Genomic DNA, 14,469 nt, shown 5'->3' with positions numbered 1-14,469 from the left:
TAACAATCGTAAAGCATCGGACTGCTGATCAAGAGGGTGCAGATTCAAACACTTCCCTTCACTGTGCTATTCTTTGATAAGTGTCTACTGAATGAATACATTAGAATCAAGCTGTCAGTCTAAATTGACTCCCGTGAAACAAACAGGATATTTTGCAGGGGCAAATGTGACCCCGGTAGACTGTGGAACTAGTGTGCTGCACTAGGTCCATCTGGCCAGCTTCACTACACTGACCAGAGAACCATAGAGAGAGAGAGGCTTACACAGAAAGAGAAAGACAGACAGAGGGAGAGAGGGAGAGAGAGAGGGAGAGAGAGAGAGATTGAAAGAGGGAGAGAGAGAGAGAGAGAGAGAGAGAGAGAGAGAGAGAGAGAGAGAAAGAGAGAGACAGAGAAACACCCAGTATGTATGAAGGTGTCTGAACAGTCAATTCTGCAGCATTTATAAAAACAGTTTACTTCCTGCGCAGGAGGAAGATGCCCTTTAGCAGTAAATGTGTCTCTCTCTCTGCTGGCCTCATTTACACAGCAGGAGATCTGTGGTGTCCTCAGGATAGTAGGGTACACACCGAGGAGAGAGTGATCTGTTCATCTCTTAGTCTCTCATCCATCTGTACTTCCTTCCTTCCCTCTCTCTCTCTCTCTCTCTCTCTCTCTCTCTCTCTCTCTCTCTCTCTCTCTCTCTCTCTCTCTCTCTCTCTCTCTCTCTCTGTCTCCTTCTGTCCTCCATTCTTTTGCTTTCTTTCTTTCTCTCTCCTTCTCTTTCTTCCTTACCCTCCACCCCTCTCTCTTCTTCCACTCCCCCTCTCTGTTTTCTATCTATCTCTCTAAAGCATCCCTTGCTACTTATTTCTCTTCAGCAATCCTCTATCTGGTCCAGTGGCCTCTCTCATGCTTCACTCTTCACTCTGTCTCATGGCCCAGAGAGGGAAGGATGGAGGGAGGGAGTGAGTGAGTGAGTGAGTGAGTGAGGGAGGGAGGGAGTGAGGGACGGAGTGAGTGAGTGAGGGAGGGAGGGAGGGAGGGAGGGAGGGAAGGAGTGAGAGAGGGAGGGAGGGATTGAGGGATTTGAGAGAATGTATAGAGACCTAGTCTCGGGGGGACAGCGAATCTAGACCGAAGCCTTACTGAGCACGGCCTCATAATTAAATTGGCCGATTCAATTCTGTCTCATTGTGGATATTTTAATGAATAATCACCAGCAAGCTGGCTCAGTGACTGACTGATGCGAGCCTTTCCTTATCACGTTAACCCTCTCACCCTCACCCCTTAGTTTTACCCACTGCCATCAGCCTCACCATCCTCCCTTCCTTTTACCCCTCCATCTTGCACCCACCCCTCCTGGGTGCAGGATGGTGTCTACGTGCATGAGAGGAAGAGGTATTTCTCTCTATTAGTCTTCCTCTCTCTCTCTCTCTCTCTCTCTCTCTCTCTCTCTCTCTCTCTCTCTCTTGCGTTCTCTTTTTCTGTCCTTTTCTTTAATGATTACTCTCTGTTTCTCCATCTCTTTCTTTCCTATTATTACTGTATTATACTGTCACCATGACGATGGGGTCCTGGAGACAATCATTATATGCTGTCCAGCCCCCTGCCCTGGCAACCCCCAGAAACACCACACCACACCCACACACACACAAACACACACGCAATAAGAATGTTGCGGATTTAAACACAGAATAACACACACCCACCTCACATACACATACATACTCAGACATACATTTAATTAGGACTTAAACACACACCTAAACACTCACATACAAACACACACACACACACACACACACACACACACACACATGCACGCACAATCACAGTCTGACAGACAGTAGCTGGCAGGAGACCAAGGACAGGAAGTCCCAAACAGGAAGCGGGTTATGCATAATGGGGAAGAGGCCGGCAGCCTGTCATGTCAGAGACACCACACCGTTGACAGGAAGTCACCAGGACACTGACAGGAAGGAGCCGTCAGACGTGGAAACAAAACACCACTGTCAGACTCAGGTTGGAACAAGGATGTCGCGGAGCTAGTCACACACACACACACACACACACACACACACACACACCGACAGTGAGCTAGCGTTACTGAGGTGGTATGTGTGCAGCGTACACAGTAGAGGATAGGGCAGCACTGCTTGAGAGAGGGGGGGACAGTTTGCTACTGTTTTGTTCTCATCTTGTTGCCACAGGAAGTGTGTAGGTAACCCTGCTCCTGAATTGAACAGTGTGCTTTAAACCCCCGGTGGGAGGAGAACCAGGGGGAGGGAACAGCCGCGGCCCAGGGAATGAGGGAGGAAAAATAAATGAAAGAGAAAGAAATATGAATCATTTATCACCTGTGACGGTAAGCAGCCAAGCATGGCACACCTACACACACACGCACGCACACACAAACACACACACACACACACGCGCACACTCTCAAACAGACACACACACACACGCACACACTCTCAAACAGACACACACACACACACACACACACACAATGGTCAACCAAGCATAACTAGAGAAAACAGAGAAGGCAGGACTAGGGGAGCTCTGTCATGCAGATAGGGTGAGGATGCACACACACACACACACACACACACAAATGCAGAGTTGGGATACTCACACAAACAAGCAGGCAATCAGGGGTTTGGAATGAATACAAAGGTAAGCTCATCTGTACGTTGAAATCATGGGTGCAAATATCAGAGGGAGAGGCCAAATTGTCAGAATAAGAGGAGGTGGACAAGGAAGAGGAAGAGGCAGAGGAAGAGTAAGATGAACAACAATCTCAACCACACTAGGACAGAAATCCCTATGACAGAACAACCTTCTCCAAGCCATGGAAGAAGCTTGTGGGGACATTACTCTGGAGTCTTGTCAGGGATGGCTCAGGCATTCAAGGGCATTTTCCCTGCTGTTTGGCTTGAGAAAACATTGCCTGTGATGTTGATGAAAATCTCTGGCCTGACCCTGGTCAGAGACAGGATGCTGACCCAGAATGAACAGTACTGTAGCGTACTCAAGCCCTGTTACCCAGGTAAAAATGATTTGTTTATTTCCTTGTTTTCTTAGCCTCTGTTCCCCAAATTACAATTTACAGCAATACATTTGTGCAGCACTACTATTTGCATCCTGTGACCACTACAGTAACAAGAGCTGAAAATGCAATCGCTGTATAATGTACATAGAAAATAAACAGCCTGTAAGAAGGACAATTGCAGTAATTGTGAGTTTTATGATTTACATCATGTCAAACTCATGAGGTGAAACATATCTAAAATTCAGGGACACGTTATAGTCAATGGTTCTTGAAAACCTTTTTATAATAGTGTTTAAAATTCCTTCCAGCAGTGTGTAAAGGGTATTCAGAAGGTTGAATTTATTTGAGGGCTTTGCGTGTATTTTGAATGCAAAGTTAGGTTTATATGACAGATAATATGGTTTTGACTACAGTGTTTGATTTTGGGTCAAGTCAAGGGTTTGGCCGAAACAGTCAAAGTATGAAGATGTATGTTTAGAGTTTGGAGAAAAAACACAGTACACATTCAAGAAATGTTTCTTAGCAATTGAGAAAAACTAACTCCACAGTTTAACTCCCAGATGCTAACATGGTAAACTTGCAGGACTTTCAATTTCCTATTCTGTGTTAATGCGAGTGTGTGCTTGAATGCAAGTATGTGCCAACTTGTATACTTGTGTGTGCATGCAAGTGTCCATGTGTGCGACAGGGTGAGTGTGCGGTTGAGGAGAGAGAAAGTGTGAAAATGCAGCCTGTCAAGGACAAGCATGGTAACTAGGGAGCTCACACACACACACACACACACACACACACACACACACACACACACACACTGTCCTGAACACACACACACACACATACACACATACACTGTCCTGAACACACACACACACACATACACACATACACTGTCCTGAACACACACACACACACACACACTAAAGGGCCATTTACAAAGAGCCATAATGGAGAACACTTCTCCTCTGTTCCCCCCTCTCTCTCCTCTCTCTCCCACCTTCCCTCTCTCTCTCCTCACTCTTCCACAATCCCTCTCCCTCTCTCTCCCCCATTCTCCTTCACTTCTGCCTCTTTCTATTTCTCTTTCCACTCTGACTCTCTACTTTTTCCATCTCACACAATTTTCACATCTCTTCAACCTCTCCCCCCCCCCCACTCGTTCTCCCTTCTTTCACCTCCATCCAACCTCTTTTTCTCTTTCTGTCTGTCTCTTACAGTATCTCTCTCCCACCTCTCGCTCACCCTCTTTCTCCCTCTCCATCTTTGCTCTCCTCATTCTCCACCTCTGTTTCTCTTTTCTCTCCGTTCTCACTCCTCCCCCTCTTTCGCCCCCCCCCCCCCTCTCTCTCTCTCTTGATTAGTTACTGCCTCCCCTCTCTTGACGGTGAGAAGACTCTCAATTTTAAAAGCCACCCACAGGAGCAGAGGAACACTGCTGCCACTCCATTGGTTGATCAACGTTGCTTGGTTGCTATGGAGCTGTCCAACAGGACTTTACAGCCTAATACTGAAAGGTTCTCTACACTAAGACAAGCTCCACTCCTTTAAAATAAGACCTCCAGCCCCAATACTGATGGCGAATTGACCCTTTCAGTGCAAACCGCATGATGGCTACACAACGTGATTTAGACATGTTGCCTGTCTCAGCTCCCCTGCTCATCCAATCATCTAAGTGTATATAAAGTAGTTACAGCAGGCTTGTGAGCTTCACCCCCCCCCCCCACACACACACCTGTGCTCCTCCTCCCCTACACACACTCATCAGGACATCCCTGCTCCACAGACAGGTCACTGCATGGGCCTGATTGTAATCAGCGGTCGTGATTAGCTCACCTGGCGACTGACGAGCTCCCTGGGAAGATATTCTCAAGTTATTGAATAATGAATGTTTACAGATAAACTAGTTCAGAAGCAAACAGAGTTGTAGTTCTACGTCTTGCAAAGAAAATGTATTTTAATAAAAAATACTTAAAATAATGTTTAAAAAGTAAATGTTTTTTTTTTTTTTTACATTATCAAACTAACCAAAGTCAACAAACGAATGTTGCTGATTATCGCACAGAAACTTTCTCCTCTCCCCTGAGCTGACAGAGGTTGTTGGTCCTTCTTCCTCCCTGCCTGACCCCTCACACGGCTGTCACGCCTGGGCCAATCAATTAACCATGTTGATCAGCTTCTAATTACAGAATAAACGCTGTCTATAAATACCAGTGTGAGAGAGGAGGTGACGGCAGTGCTGGGATTGATTTTCTGGTCACCGTGTCCAGAAGGAAATATCCTATTCTCTCCTTTCTCCTCTCCTCTCCTCTCCTCTCCCCTGCCCTCCTCTCCCCTCTTCTCCTCTCCTCTCCCCTGCCCTCCTCTCCCCTGTTCTCCTCTCCCCTGCCCTCCTCTCCCCTCTTCTCTTCTCCTCTCCTCTCCTCTCCCCTGCCCTCCTCTCCCCTCTTCTCCTCTCCTCTCCCCTGCCCTCCTCTCCCCTCTTCTCCTCTCCTCTCCTCTCCCCTGCCCTCCTCTCCTCTCCCCTGCCCTCCTCTCCTCTCCCATGCCCTCCTCTCCCCTCTTCTCCTCTCCTCTCCTCTCCTCTCCCCTGCCCTCCCCTCCTCCGTTCTCTTGACCTCTCCCCACCTGTCCTCTGCTGTAATATGACGGGCTGGCTCGATGGCTGGGTTACCGACCGAGTCTTACCAGTATTACAAACTTGAGTGAGATGTTAGCGACTGTGCTCCTCTGAACTGGGCCCCTTATGTCTCCATAGAATCATCACGAAGGTTCTGGAATCTTGTATTTTTAGGTATTTTTTAAAAACTCTCCAACTCAGTTCACCTGGTTCATGGACGGGGAAATAAATCATTTTTATTGCTGCTTTGATATATATCTGTGCAGCTTTGTTTATCAGCAGATTGGCTGTTTTTCAGAGCTGGGTTATCCTTCACGCCTGTCCTTCATGTCTGGAATAATGTGTCTCCTGCTTCTGGATCAGCAGGGAGGAGGAACACCCTTATCTAAACACTCCAGCTCCCACCAAGACGCAAAGTCAACATTTGACTTTGATTTAACACACAAGCGTTTTAAATGTGTCCCCTTGGAAAGCGTGTAATTGTTTTTCTGTTCTGCTGTAAGTTATTCAAGATTTATCAACAGCAGGGTGGGTATCGACTTGCTAGCAAAAGAATACATTCATTTTGCCTCGTGCTCCAAAATGTGTCTGTGTTGCAAATGTGAAGGCAGATTTAGAATAACGAACGTGTAATACATCTATAGTCGGTAGAATTAATCTCTCCCACTGTAGAAATGCTGATAGGCTGAATGCCAGAGAGATCCTTCTACTGTCTGAACGACATTACATTTAAATTTGACATTTTATTCATGTAGCATACACTTTTATCCAAAGCGACATCATATCGGGCACATAGAAAGTACAACAGAATGCAACACAGTGAAGACGGTGAACACAATGTGCCAGTGAGAGAGAACAAAAACAAGACTGGTAGAAGAAGACATAGGGTCTCATTTCAACCTTGTAATATAAATATCAACAAACAAAAAAAAAAGTATAAGAAAGGAAATGTTAAAGCCTGAAGCTACAATAACTTATTTGTGAACTACCAATGCTGACAATTTCATTTTAACCATATTGTTTGGAAAATTTGCCTTGTAATTAAACTTTCTGTCCAACAAAAGTGACTCCTACATGAAAAGTGCCATGACTACATATTTGCTCCTGAAAGCGGCTGTTTCAAAGTCACCAGTGACACTTTGATACTCACTTGTTGACACTTGTTGTTGTTTTGGTCGGTATTTTCTATTGTTTTCAGTTTCCTTTGAGATGGCGAACCATCTGGTCTCACAACTGTTCAGAGGAGAATATGTCAGTGACAGGAGCTCTCTGATCCTACAAGCTGCTAATACACATCAGCTAACCAGTCAGTCAGCCAGCCAGACAACCAGTCAGCCAGACAGCCAGACAGACAACCAGCCAGCCAGCCAGCCAGACAACCAGCCAGCCAGCCAGCCAGACAGACAGCCAGCCAGACAACCAGCCAGACAACCAGCCAGCTAGTAAGACAGACAGACAGACAGACAGACAGACAGACAGTCAGACAGACAGACAGACAGACAGACAGACAGACAGTCAGACAGCCAGACAGCCAGACAGACAGCCAGACAGACAGCCAGCCAGATAGTCAGTCAACCAGCCAGACAGACAGCAATGTCATCATGAGGACGTTCCACATTTCATGGAGGAAGTACAGAGGGTTCTACTATGTCTGTGTGTTCCAAGGCAGAATACTTTATTTCAACACACACACACACACCTACACACACCTTCACACACGCCTACACACACACACACACTGTTAAAGTCTTGTGGGGATGTGTGGACAAAAAGGTCCATTCTCTTCCAGCCTGAATGGTTTCCTCTCCCCACCGTACCTATTGGTCTCACCGAGGACAAAGCACCAGCGACTCCATCATGCTGGCCAGCATTGAGCTCTCTGCCGCCAAAAGGTGCTTTAGCAAGGAGGGACAGGGCTCAATTTGAGATAGGATTGATCGACAGGAGTGTTTGCTGTTGTGCCCCGCCTTTGGTAGATGAAAAAAAAATCTGTATTATCTGGAAGGGAAGTGGAAAAGCGGCGTAGGAGAAGAGTCATAATGGATCATGGTGAGAAGATGTCAGTGATCATGTGATTGAGAGAGAGCCTGTTCTTGCAACAATACTGCATTGCACACAGGAGAATATTCTTTATGACTTACCTGCTGCAGAAACAGGGAGAGAAACAGACCCTTCTGGCAGCCGATACACTCTCAATCTTGAACGTTACTGTTGAAGATGAAGCTGGCACATGTGGGAGGAGAAAGAATGAGGCAAGGTAATTAACCAATACTGTTCAGCATCTGAGTCAGTGACATTCAGCTGGGGGATTCGAACCAATGACCTCTCGATTTGCTGTCAAACTCTGTACCACTGAGCCTCCTATAGATAGCACGAAACGTTTGGGGTAGGTATGGATCATTTGTTAAATAATTTCACCTCAGAAAACAAGGTTACACGTTCAAATCCCCCTTGGATTGTGAGTTGCATTTGAATACTAATGAATAAATGCATTCTGTTGATGGAGGAGGTTGAACAACGTGAAACAAAAGAGAATGATATAGGATGGGGATGGATTATGATGTAGGATGGATTATGTAGAAGGTGGTTTAAGAGACTCGAGAGAAACTTCAAAGTTGGTTTACTGAGGAGACACGCTATCTCTCTCTGCTCTCTATCATGACGGACAGACTGCTCCTTTCCTTTGTATGTGTCAGTGCCTGTGTGTGTTTGTGTGTGTGTGTGTGTGTGTGTGTGCGTGTGGACTCGCTGCTTGTCTGAGAGTTAGGCAGTCTTCTGTGTTCCATTCCTTCTTTATTTATTGATGATTTCCCCTGTCAGAGAGAGCAGAGAGGAAAGCATGAGATATCAGTGCTACACCACAGTGCTACGCCACAGTGCTACGCCACAGTGCTACGCCTCAGTGCTACGCCACAGTGCTACGCCACAGTGCTACGCCACAGTGCTACGCCTCAGTGCTACGCCTCAGTGCTACGCCACAGTGCTACGCCACAGTGCTACGCCACAGTGCTACGCCACAGTGCTACGCCTCAGTGCTACGCCACAGTGCTACGCCTCAGTGCTACGCCACAGTGCTACGCCACAGTGCTACGCCTCAGTGCTACGCCACAGTGCTACGCCTCAGTGCTACGCCACAGTGCTACGCCTCAGTGCTACACCACAGTGCTACACCACAGTGCTACACCACAGTGCTACGCCACACTGCTACACCTCAAGCCCTGGTGCCAGGGTGGATGACATTAGGGTTGCAGCTCTCTAAATTAGTCTCTTCCCCTCTTTCTTTCCTTCTTTCTTTCTTTTTTTTCTATTGGGCAGTTGTTCCCTGGCCCCACTTCTTCCTCCTCCCTTCCCCCACTTCAAATCTCCTCCTTTTCTTTCCCTTCCTTACCTCAAGGAACTCCCTATACTGGTGTGTAGCTCACTATCCCACCAGGCAAGTCTGGACTGCCTACCTGTTCTGTAGATGATCAAATAAATAGAGAGTTACTAGTTGGACACCCTGAACCACAGTAGGTGTATCCTGATGTGATCTGCTAACTGGAGCACCTCCTCCGTTGTGCCCCGGAGCAAGGCGCTTGCCCTAACCTTACATTTGATGCTTCACATTTGAAGATTGACAGTACAGATGTAGTTTCATGCACAAGTCCATGATCCGTGCTCACCGCAAAGTGACAAGGCTGGTGTCAGCTGTTCCCACAGTCATTGCTAAGTCTGTCACGTTCTGTCTGCACTGCTCAACACTCCACATCTGGAGGCTCATTTCAAATACATCAGCATTACTGTAATGTGTTTGTGTGTGGATGTGTGCACATGTGTATGCTTATTATTGTGTGTGTGTGTGTAGAGAGTGACTGGGAGGGGAGGGGACTGGAGGTGACAGAGTGACTGGGAGGGGACTGGAGGTGACAGAGTGACTGGGAGGGGAGGGGACTGGAGGTGACAGAGTGACTGGGAGGGGAGGGGACTGGAGGTGACAGAGTGACTGGGAGGGGAGGGGACTGGAGGTGACAGAGTGACTGGGAGGGGAGGGGACTGGAGGTGACAGAGTGACTGGGAGGGGAGGGGACTGGAGGTGACAGAGTGACTGGGAGGGGAGGGGACTGGAGGTGACAGAGTGACTGGGAGGGGAGGGGACTGGAGGTGACAGAGTGACTGGAAGGGGAGGGGACTGGAGGTGACAGAGTGACTGGGAGGGGAGGGGACTGGAGGTGACAGAGTGACTGGGAGGGGACTGGAGGTGACAGAGTGACTGGGAGGGGAGGGGACTGGAGGTGACAGAGTGACTGGGAGGGGAGGGGACTGGAGGTGACAGAGTGACTGGGAGGGGAGGGGTAGGGTCTACTCCCACAGAATAACCCCATGACTCCTGTGCAGTCCAACTGAACTAAACTCTTAGAACGAATGACTCACACTGTCTGGAGAGATACACAGCTATTCAGGCAGTCACTAAGGCACGCACACTCTCTCACACACATACACACACAAAGGCACTCTCACTCACATACTGTATACAGTACGTACACAGTGACACACACACTCAAGCAGGAGCACAGCCACACACACACACACACACATAAAGACTTGAGTGCATTCCCTCAAATGACTCACCAAGGAGAGAGGCAGATAAAACACAGAGGCCATTCTAACAGCACTCTTCCCAGCCGTCTGTGTGTTCCAGCACCTGACACCTGCTGCTCACTTAGAGCCTCCGCAATCTGCACACACCACTGTACCCCCCTCCCTGGTCCCTCTGCCTCAGTACTCTCACCCTATCCGCCTCTATTCTCTGAATGTCTCTGCCTCTATACTCTGAATCTCTCTGCCTCTATACTCTGAATCTCTCTGCCTCTATACTCTGAATCTCTCTGCCTCTATACTCTGAATGTCTCTGCCTCTATACTCTGAATGTCTCTGCCTCCTTACTCTGAATCTCTCTGCCTCTATACTCTGAATGTCTCTGCCTCTATACTCTGAATCTCTCTGCATCAGCTTCACAGCATTGATAACTCTCCAGACTTCTGCGATCACAGGGAACACCTTCACCTAACCCTAACCCTTCACCATCTGCTCCTCCTTTACTCAACATCCAAGGTTCGGGTTCAAGCCATCATGTGAAGCCGGTAAACACTGTTGTTGCTAAATAGAAACTAAGTTTCACAAATGAGTTGAGCATTATAAGCTATCTTTAAGGCCACTTGGACAAGCTGTAATACTTTATAAACCGTGAATGAAACTGTGTGACATTGCAGGGGAAATACCAGAGAGGCTTTCGCCTGCCTTATCTTCCACAAAGGGAACTTACTGCTTTCAAAGAGTCCAACCTCTTTATTGTTGAGGACAACAACAGCAATGTTGGTTTCCAGGAAAAAGACGAATAAGATTAAAAAAAAACTAGTTCAAAGGCTTTGATGGGAAACCACAGTCTTGGTGTGTGTGTTAGTTATCAGTCTCCTGTGAGTTCTGTGAAAACCCAGAGATTCCTCATACGTGTCTCTGGAAGCATCGTTCAAACAACGGTGAGATAAAATGTTTTCTCATTAGGAACAAACCTCTCACTGCTCTCCGTGAAGGTAAACAGCAGTTAAAGACCCCCGCCTTGGCTGGAGACCCCCCCAGGTAAACCTCCCCTGGTCACATGACAACTCGGACGGATGCAGAAGAAATGATTGGTGCTTCTCCGCAGCAGGGTGGGTCTTCATGCATAATTCACCAGGTGCCTCTGACCTGTGGTGGGTTTCCTACCCATTAACGAGACATGACTTTTATTCTGCCTCGACTTGGCACAATTTCCTCACAACCAAACAAAATCTATCTGTGTCTCTGAGAGAGAGGGGGGGGGAAGGGAGGAAGGGAGGGAGGGAGGGAGGGAGGGAGGGAGGGAGGGAGGGAGGGAGGGAGGGAGGGAGGGAGGGAGGGAGGGAGGGAGGGAGGGAGGGAGGGAGGGAGGGAGGGAGGGAGGGAGGGAGGGAGGGAGGGAAAGAGAAAAAGGGAAATGGAAATGGAAAGGGAAAGGGAAAGGGAAAGGGGGGACTGAAAATAAGAGAAAAAGTGAGAGAGGTAGAAATGGTGGAAGAGAAAGAGGGCGGAGCGGAAACAGAGAAGAAGTGGAGAAGTGGAACGAATGCATGTTGTGTTTGAGATTCAGCGGTGTCTGTCGTTAGAGGAGGAGAGTAGTCCAGGTGATTGATTACCTGAGAAAACAAAGACAGTGTGTGTGGCCAGGAAGGAGTGAAGCCATTTATTATTTTTCCAAAGGAGACAAAATGAGGCCTTAGATCAATAGGGAGGGAGGAAAAGAGAGAGAACACTGGTCCTCCTCTTCCGTCTGTCCCTCTTTGACTTTCTCCTTCCTCTCCCCCTTATCTTTCTTCTTCCTCCAAAGCCCTCCTCTCCCTCCTCTCTCTCCTCTCCCTCCTCTCCCTACTCTCCCTCCTCTCCCTCCTCTCCCTCCTCTCCCTACTCTCCCTCCTCTCCCTCCTCTCCCTCCTCTCCCTCCTCTCCCTCCTCTCCCTACTCTCCCTCCTCTCCCTCCTCTCCCTTCCCTCCCTCCTCTCCTCTCCCTTCCCTCCCTCCTCTCCTTTCTCTCCCTTCTCTCCTTATCCCTCCCCCCCTTATCTTATCTCCTCCTCTCACAAACACAGGACAGACATGAACAACTGAAAGGCAGGCATGCATGGTTTAAACAGTCTTGGTGAATGGTGCAGTGCATTGAGGTGTGGGTAACATCGGACCTATCTGGGTAAAGTAGCACCAGCAACAACGAGTAATATCTATAAATATGTATATTTTATTATTATATCATCAGTATATATAATATCTAATACAGTAATATCTATCACAACAGACATAATCTATCACATCCAATACAATAGTATAAAGTATATCACAACGGACCTTATTAATCGTTTTAGAATGTGTAATAAGCAGCATTTATAAAATATATACTCCATCACTTCAGATACAAACATGGTTAAGATTAATATGGTAGTTTACTGGAACACAGGGCTGATTCAACCCATTCCATCCCAATGTTCTGCAAGGGAAAGTCCTGGAGCCAATCACAGCTGGAGCTACTTGATCGATAGTCGGGCCGGTTATTGGAGTTACTCTTGTTTTTCCAGTCGGTAATTACTACCTCTGATGCTGACTTTCCTGCCTGGTTCACACAGACAGAGGGAGGGCTTTGGCTGGGCTGGTTCCCCCACTCCCCTTCTCTTCGTCTCTCTCTTTCTCACTCTCCTTTAACTCTCTCTCCATCCTTTTCTCTCTGTTCTTCTCTCTTACTTCTTTTTCTCCACTCCAGTGACAATGACCTGAAAATGAGCCACCAGTGCCCAGCCAATTTAAGGTGCTTCTTTCTCTTCTGCAATGCACCTAACTCTCCTCTCTCTCTAATCTCTCCCCCTCTGTTTCTCTCTCACCCTCCATCATTCCTTGCGCTGTATCTAGGGTGTATCAAGATGTATTCTTAGTTACATAGCTAGAGTATGTGTCCCTCCCCTCCCCTCCCCTCCCCTTCCAGACATGGAAAGATGGGGAAATGGAGACTTGAAGACTTAGACATGGAGCAATGGAGCAATGGAGAGGTGGAGAGGTGGAGAGGTGGAGGGATGGAGGCAGCAGATATCTGCGTTCCTAGGCATGAATTGTTACCACGGCACCCAGCTCCCTCTCTCTCTGCCCCAGTTCTCCTATCTGTTCCGCCACACTTGGGCCCTTCCCAAAATACTCAGAAAAAATCCCAGAAAACCCCTGATTTTGATTAAGCATAAGTGTGTGCGAAACTGTCAGTGTGTTTGTGTGTCTGCATGTGTGTGTGTGCGTGTGTGTGTGACTGAAGAGTGTGTGTCAAATATAAATAGTGTAGATAGTGTCTACAGTGTCTTCTCTTACCGACCTCCTCCACCTCTTCCTCATCCCTCCTCTTCCTCGTCCCTCTCTTTATGTCTCTCACCCATCCCTTTCTCTCTCTTCTCTGCTGAGAAGCTGCTGAAGGTTCTAAGAGCCAAGAGTGAGTGGGGAGGGGGGAGGGGTGAGGGGGTAGGGGAGAGGGGGGAGGGGGAAGGGGGGAGGGGGTAGGGGGGACTCACCTTTTTACCTGTTTACATACTGGCTATGTTGGAGACAGTGTAGAGAGCGAAGATAAGTCAAGGATGAATGAAAACAATCAAAACTTGCCCTCAGAAAAGTAGAATTATGTTGCTCTATCCTGCATGCTTAATCTCTCTCTCTTTCCACACACACACACACACACACACAAACACACACACACACACAATCTTCCTCATTTTGGGTCCTGAGAACACGTAGCCTGTGCTAAAAACTTCCTCCAGAGAATCTCTCTTTAAAGTGTAAGGATTCATTCTTGCAAAGCTGGGACGATGTTTTGTATTAGACCACAGTGTGTCTCCAGGGTTGAGGAGATGGTTTCTAATTAGAGGGAGCCTCTGTGCACCCAGCCAGGCGTGGTCCACCGCCTGGCCGTAAACTTGGACTCAATTATAATGCTTTGTGCAGGACAGGCACTTCCTCATGCAGGACTCGAGGGTGGGTGTAGGCACAGAATCATATTGCTTTTAATCCTGTGGATTAGCACACATGCGCACACATACACACACACGTACACTCATGCACACACACACACCCATGCAGACACACACAATCATGCACTTACACACCCCTCATCTATTCCTGGTGCGGCCGGCTGGCTCTCTCCCAAGGTGTACAGCTGAAGTGTTGCCTCTTGATAGGCCCTTCACAGGACCCTGGGAGAGAGAAACCAAGGCGTCCGTCGTGATGCCCGCACCTGATTAACTCCAATA

Source organism: Hypomesus nipponensis, chromosome 17 (genome assembly GCF_054491055.1).
Source record: "Hypomesus nipponensis isolate SF chromosome 17, ASM5449105v1, whole genome shotgun sequence".
Taxonomy (NCBI): Eukaryota; Metazoa; Chordata; class Actinopteri; order Osmeriformes; family Osmeridae; genus Hypomesus; species Hypomesus nipponensis.
Note: the sequence above shows the minus strand (reverse complement) of the source record.